Below are 7,929 nucleotides of genomic sequence, written 5' to 3'. Positions count from 1 at the left end.
TTTTCTACCACTGAATTGTGCAATGCCACCATTTCCAAAAATTTCTACAGGTGTCACACACCATTATGCTGACCTTGGGGTTCAAAATGTTGCACTACATCCCAGCTCAACCCATGATGGAAAACCCCCTCTAAGACAGGAGTGGGCAAACCAGAGCCTGCAGAGCAAATCCAGGCTAGTTCTCTGAGCTGAGGAGTGTTTTTACATTTTTGAATCATTGAAGAAGCAAGAGAATTCCAGAAAAACATCTACTTCTGCTTCATTGACTACATTAAAGCCTTTGACTGTGTGGATCACAACAAACTGTGGAACATTCTTAAACAGATAGCAATACCAGACCACCTTACCTGCCTCCTGAGAAACTTGTATGCAGGTCAAGAAGGAACATTCAGAACTGGACAGGGAACAATGGACTGGTTTCAAATTGGGAAAGGAGTACATCAAAGCTGTATATTGTCACCATACTTATTTAACGTATATGTGGAGTACATCATGTAAAATGCCAGGCTGGATGAAGCACAAACTGGAATCAAGATCTCTGGGAGAAATATCAATAACCTCAGATATGCAGATGACACCACCCTTAAGGCAGAAAGTGAAGAGGAACTAAAGAGCCTTCTGGTGAAAGAGGAGAGTGAAAAATCTGGCTTAAAACTCAACATTCAAAAAACAAAGATCATGGCATCTGGTCCCATCACTTCATGGCAAAAAGATAGGGAAACAATGACAACAATGACAGGCTTTCTTTTCTTGGGCTCCAAAATCACTGTAGATGGTGACTCTAGCCATGAAATTAAAAGACACTTGCTCCTTGGAAGAAAAGTTATGACAATCCTAGACAGTGTATTAAAAAGCAGAGATGTTACTTTGTTGACAAAAGTCAAAGCTATAGTTTTTCCAGTAGTCATGTGATGATGTGAGAGTTGGAGTATAAACAAGGGTGAGCACCAAAGAATTGATGTTTTTAAACTGTGGTTTTGGAGAAGACTCTTGAGAGTCCCTTGGACTGCAAGGAGATCAAGCCAGTCAATCCTAAAGGAAAGGAGTCCTGAATATTCTTTGGAAGGACTGATGCTGAGGCTGAAGCTCCAATACTTTGACCACCTAAGAGCTGACTCATTAGAAGAGACTGAAAAAATCTTTCAAAAAAAATCTTTGCTGGGAAAGATTGAAGGCAGGAAGATTCAGGGATGTCAGAGAATGAGATGGTTTGTTGGCATCACCAACTCAATGGACATGAGTTTGAGCAAGCCCCTGGAGATAGTGAACAACAGGGAAACCTGGTGTGCTGCAGTCCATGGGGTTGCAAATAGCCAGACAGGACTGAGAGACTGAACAACAATGGGTCAAAAAATCAAAAGAAAAATAATGTTCATCATCACATATGTGAAGTCCATGCAATTCAAAGTTCATAAACTTGTAGGGAATGCAATTTTGCAGGTCACTTTCTTCTTGTCCAGAGTGGCTTTTGTGCTACAAAGATGGTTGAATGTTGAAGGAGACCAGATGGCTGGCTAAGCCTGAATTCCTACACTCACCATCTGGCACTTTTCTAGCCCTGCTCTAAGGATTTCTGGTTCTTTAGTTACCCAGTGGCTAACTATGCGAAGATCTTCCTCCCCACCCCATCTCCAGGGCCTTCCTCCTTTCTCCCCCAGCCTCTTCACACCACAGAGATGTCCCAGAACACCCTAGTTTTGCTCTCTTGTGCAGTGTCTTATTATTACTTTTTTTTACAACCTACAAGGAAGTCAGAGTATGTTTCTGAATAAAATAAGGAATTCCAAGTATAAAAAGGAGGTCCCTGGTCAGACGCTCACTCACACAGCATGTCAGTCCACTCACTTTCCTCTCCGCAAGCTCCCCAATATTTCTTGATGCCATGCAGGAAGTTTATTATTTGTCTTCACCATTAAAAAAAAGATTTTGCTCTTGAATTTAATTATTTGCTTTAATTTTTGGCTAGACCACATATGGGATATTAGTTTCTCAGCCAGGGATTGAACCTGCACCCTTTGCATTGAAATCACAGTCTTAACCACTGGATTGCCAGGGAAGTTTCCACCTTCACCATTTTTAACACAACAGAAAGGGGAAATTTTTTTCCCTTTGCATTTTATTTATCTAAAAAGAACTGAAGAAAAGGGATGGTGTGTCTGATGCAAGAAAGTGAAATTGAAAATGAAATTATGTAAAAAGCAAATAAAGTTTCTGATCAACACAGATAGATATGCTGACTCTGAAAAAATGGAAGCTGACTGCAGCTGTCATCTGAAAATGACAGTATAGTTACAAGCTAAGTTACAATGGCAAGAAAAATAAAAAGGCATAGGACAAGAACAAATATTTTGGCATGAGAAATGATCCAGGCTTTGAGTTGGAGGAGCGCATTGAAGGCTCAGTTTCTCTCGGCCTCTTTCAGCTCTTGCTTTTGCTTTGCAACCTGCAGCCGTACCTTGTCCAGGTAGCACCTCTGACCTTCTCCACGGGTGCCACTTCCCATATGCCGGAGCATCTGTGCATCAAAGAAGAGCTCGTTGGTGAGGAAGGCGCCCTAGTGCTCCCGCTCCAGCCCCTCTATCACAGCCATCAGCTGGGCCAGCTGCTCTCTCTGCTTGTCCTTGGAGGCCCTGTTGTTGAAGGCACAGTACCTCCACCCGCACTTCCGGACCAGGCTCCTCAGCCTGAGGTTGTCTGTGTTTGCCCCCGGACTCATCCAAGGATCCGCCCGTCAAGTCCTCCTGGTGGGTGAAGACGGTGACCATGTAGCTCTCAGCTCCTGCCCCAAATGCCTCCTTCACCCTGGTCACGGCCACCACGTCCTGCTCGGTGAAGCGCCCCAGCTGGGTCAGCAGCAGCAGCACGTGGGGCCCTGGCGCCGACAGCAAGTAACAGGCTCCGATATTCTCATACACCTCTTGATCCTGGGCCTCAGCCTCAAAGATGGGGGGCGTGTCCACCACCAGGATGGTCCTCCCATTCCACATGCCTGTTGCCCTCTGACACTTCCTGGTCACCGACTGGGCCCTCAGCTTGGACTCAAACATGGGCTGGCAGAGGATGCTCTTCCCGGTCGCACTATTCCGGCTGCCTGTTTTGCTTACCAGGATGATCCTCAAGGAGGAGGAAGGTTCAAAGCCCTGATGTTCTATACCACCTGTTAAAAAAAAAAAAAAAGGATTTTCCCAGTTTTACTAAGTTTGTGATTCTTTTTTGAAGCTTTTATTTTATCTTGGAGTATAGTTGATGATGGGCCTCCCAGGTGGTGCTAGTAGGAAAGAACCCGCCTGCCAATGCAGGAGACACGGAACACAGGTTTGATCCCTGGGTTGGGAAGGTTCCCTGGAGGAGGACATGGCAAGCTGCTGCAGTGTTCTTGCCGGGGAAAGCCCATGGACAGAGGAGCTTGGTGGGCTGCTGTCCACGGGGTTGCAAAGAGTTGGACATGACATAGTGACTAAACAACAACAAACAACAACAAGAGTTGGCAAGGGTGATGCTGTGCCGAGCTAAAATTTTCAAGAGATGAAGAGTGAGAATCCAAGGACTTCTGGAGTTCTTATGAATCCATCTGAATTAGGTTCATTCTAGGCGCCTAAGATCTGTTATTTTGTTCCTTTTACTCTGTGTTGGTTTTTCCCTTACTTCAGTATTCTGAATTTTTTTTTTTTTCAAACATGATTACTAAATCTCTCTGGGGGAACTTTTCCTCTTTTCAGCTGAGCACAGGCAGGGAAAGATATCATTTACACAATTCGGTTCCAAATCCACTGACTTCTGACTTGAAGTTTTGTTTCCACGTTTCCCATACATCACCACAGGGGTCAGAGTGTCATACTTGGGTGTGTAGGGTGTGATGACAGTAGGGAAGACAAAGAACATGATAGCTGCCTTTTTCTCCTGCAGTTTAAAGTAACTGGGTTTCTCTTCTGTCTCAGTGTTTGAGGTCAGGGAGTGGAGGAGGGAAGACAGTAACTGTCTCCAGGTGTCCAGAGCTCTTGAGAATTTGGAGGGTTTCTTACCTTCAGCCATGGTTCCATATCTGCTCCTCTGCAGCCCTTCCATTTGCTTCAAGAATAAAAAGAGGGAAGGAATAAAAGCAAGTGTCCTTATAGGAGTTGATAAGACCTGAGAACACCTTCAATTCAGACAGCCGAGAGCAATTATCCTTAGATGAGCCATTTTCATTGATAATTTTCTAACATATTTCATTTTTAAATATCCATATATAACTTTAAGCAAGCCAGGTGATGCTAAGTCATGTTAACACAGTGACCTGCTTTTCTTCTTTATTCTACAGGAAAGCCAGAAATGTTTGAATACACATCAGTTGATTATCTCCCTTCAAGCTGAAAAGGCGTGGAATAAAGAAAGCCTTCTTCTATGGATTAAGAAGCAAGACTTTTATTTATTATTATTATTGGAATCAAAGCAAGCTTGCTAGACTAGAGAATAAAAGTTGCCTTGATGTAAATGACAGTGGTTTGTTTGACCTACTGGGCATTTCCTGTCCCAGAAACTTTTTGTATCAGATGGACATCCCAGTGGCAAAGAGGAAAGTACAATGTAACTTCCAGTGGGAGTGTGGAATTGGGGTCCAGGGCTCCTTTGAGGATGGACATGAGAGGGAGAAGGGGAAGAGGCCCAAACGTGGTCACCACCTCCTTCCCTCTGAGCAGCTAGGGGAAGAGAAACTTGTGCCCTGACTGAGGGACAGCAGCAACATTTGGGACAAATCTAGCATAAAGTAATTTCCTGCTCTGTTTTTAATCAAATGTCTTTCCTTGTGGGTCTCCCAATAACAACTTTAAAAAAATCCCAGTACACATAACCAGAAATTGGCAAAAGCATGGAGGTAAATTTTTATTCAGATGAGGTATACTATTGCATCATTCTTGGTGCTAGAAAAGGTAAGCATGCACTGGAAAAGGCAAGCATGTAATCTTCAATTATAATTAAGACGAACTCTGAGCCTATGGACTTCCCTCATAGCTCAATCAGTAAAGAATGGGATTGTAATGCAGGAGAACTGGGTTCAATTCCTGGGTTGGGAAGATCCCCTGGAGAAGGGAATGGTTACTCACTCCAGTATTCTTGCCTGGAGAATCCCATGGGCAGAGGCGCCTGGCAGGCTACAATCAATGAGGTCATAAGAGTCGGACACAACTCAGCAAATAAACCACCACCACTGAGCCTATATTTTATTTATTCAGTTTTAAAGATCATGTAGTTATGAAACAAACATTTTAAGGAGACAAATAAATACACTGAGGTGATCGGAGCCATGAAATTAAAAGATGCTTACTCCTTGGAAGAAAAGTTATGACCAACCTAGATAGCATATTCAAAAGCAGAGACATTACTTTGCTGACTAAGGGCCATCTAGTCAAGGCTATGGTTTTTCCTGTGGTCATGTATGGATGTGAGAGTTGGATTGTGAAGAAGGCTGAGCACTGAAGAACTGATGCTTTTGAACTGTGGTGTTGGAGAGGACTCTTGAGAGTCCCTTGGCTGCAAGGAGATCCAACCAGTCCATTCTAAAAGAGATCAGTCCTGGGTGTTCTTTGGAAGGAATGATGCTAAAGCTGAAACTCCAGTACTTTGGCCACAACATGCGAAGAGTTGATTCATTGGAAAAGACTCTGATGCTGGGAGCGATTGGGGGCAGGAGGAGAAGGGGACGACTGAGGATGAGATGGCTGGATGGCATCACAGACTTGATGGATGTGAGTCTGAGTGAACTCCGGGAGTTGGTGATGGACAGGGAGGCCTGGTGTGCTGCGATTCATGAGGCTGCAGAGTCAGACACGACTGAGTGACTGAACTAAACTGAGGCTCTCAGTAGATTATTTTCCTCTTCAAATAAAAGGCTGTTAGTGATAATTATCCTTCATACCTCATCAGGTAGTTTTCATCACAAAATATTAACCAATAAACCTCTGTCATCCAGAACTGGTCCCTATTTGAGAACTTAAGGGGCCTCTGCCTTTTCTTCCAGATACTCTTCCACCAAAGAAAGTTGGGAGGCCATCGGGGCAGCCGAGAGGGCTGCCTGGAGTACCCCACCCCTGTTTGGGATCACAGCCGCACTCTCTGTCAGCTCTGTAATCCTGGGAAGCTGTTTAATCTAAGTGTTAAATCTCTTCTGCACAAGTGAGATCAATACTATAGTACTGTCCTCATAGGCTATCAGAGAAATAAGAGGAGACCATCTCCTTTCCCTCCCTCCCTATTTCCCTCTTCCTCTCCTCTCTCTTAAACCTGCTGTCTAATAACCTCCATCCATGTTCCCTAACGCCTTCTCCCTGGTAAATCATGCTCCCTCTAATACACTATCTGATGCCCTCTATGTCCCCTTCTGTTTATTCATTCTACTTTGGGAACAGACCTGCAGGTTAGTCAAAGAACTAACAGCAGGGCGGGGGTACAGATCCAGGTGAAGTGCCAGCCCCAGGCCTCTTGCTGCTTCACCCCAGCATTGTCACCTCTAGGCTTCTCTCTGTTCAGTCTTGAGTGAGCCCTTTCCCCTACTACCCAGAGCTCACACCTGGGGGCAAACATGCATTGTGAGATGTGTTCTTACCATAGGCATCTCCTTCATCTCTTGCCACCTTCTGTCTTCCCATAATTAACTGAAAGAGTCCCAGACACTATTTGCTCATTCATTCATTCATCAAATAGGTGTAACTGACTACAGTATGTCTGGCCAAGTCCAAAGAGCTGGTGACCCCACTCATAGTTCCTCTCCCCTGAGCATTGGAATTTAGGGAAGACATTGGAGGAGCCTTATCTGAGTTGGGATGATGCTGTGAGAACCCCTGGTGAGCTCGACTTTGTCTTCATAGAATCTCCAAATGTAAAGAGCAGAGGGGAAATGATAACATTCCATGCCAATGAGTAAGCTTTCAGTTCAGTTCAATCGCTCAGTCGTGTTGGACTCTTTGCAACCCCATGGGCTGCAGCAAGCCAGGCCTCCTTATTCATCACCAACTCCTGCAGCTTACTCCAACTCAAGTTCATCACATCAGTGATGCCATCCTTTGTCAACCCCTTCTCCTCCTGTCTACAATCTTTCCCAGCATCAAGGTCTTTTCCAATGAGTCAGTCCTTCACATCAGGTGGCCAAAGGATTGGAGTTTCAGCTTCAGCATCAGTCCTTCCCATGAATATTCAGGACTGATTTCCTTTAGGATAGACTGGTTGGATCTCCTTTCAGTCCAAGGGACTCTCAAGAGTCTTCTCCAACACCTCAATTCAAAAGCATTAATTTGGTGCTCAGCTTTCTTTATAGTCCAACTCTCACATCCATACATGACTACTGGAAAAACCATAGCTTTCACTAGATGGACCTTTGTTGACAAAGTAATGTCTCCGCTTTGTTATGTGCTGTCTAGTTTGTTCATAGCTTTTCTTCCAAGGAGCAAGCATCCTTAATTTCATGGCTGCAGTCACCATCTGCTGTGATCTTTGCAGCCCCTCAAAATAAAGTCTCCCACTGCTTCCATTGTTTCCCCATTTATTTGCCATGAAGTGATGGGACTGGATGCCATGATCTTAGTTTTCTGAATGCTGAGCTTTAAGGCTACTTTTTCACTCTCCTCTTTCACTTTCATCAAGAGACTTTTCATTTCTTCTTTGATTTCTGCCGTAAATATGGTGTCATCTGTGTATCTGAGGTTATTGATATTTCTCCTGGCAATCTTGATTCCAGCTTGTGCTTCATCAAGCCTGGCATTTCTCATGATGTATTCTGCATATAAGTTAAAGAAGCAAGGTGACAATATACAGCCTTGATGTACTTCTTTCCCTATTTGGAATCAGTCTGTTGTTCCATGCCAGTTGTAACTGTTGTTTCTTGACCTGCATACAGATTTCTCAGGAGACAGGTCAGGTGGTCTGGTATCCTCATCTCTTTAAGAAAATAAAACT

General features: G+C 44.2%; 1 pseudogene; it reads right to left on the bottom strand.

The window, feature by feature from the left end:
* Nucleotides 1-2,418: 2,418 nt before the first annotated feature.
* Nucleotides 2,419-4,065, bottom strand: LOC101106752 (GTPase IMAP family member 5-like; annotated as a pseudogene).
* Between the last annotated feature and the right edge of the window lie 3,864 nt (nt 4,066-7,929).

Source organism: Ovis aries, chromosome 4 (assembly GCF_016772045.2).
Source record: "Ovis aries strain OAR_USU_Benz2616 breed Rambouillet chromosome 4, ARS-UI_Ramb_v3.0, whole genome shotgun sequence".
In the NCBI taxonomy this organism is placed as follows: domain Eukaryota; kingdom Metazoa; phylum Chordata; class Mammalia; order Artiodactyla; family Bovidae; genus Ovis; species Ovis aries.
Note: the sequence above shows the minus strand (reverse complement) of the source record. Positions and strands in the feature narration are given on the sequence as shown.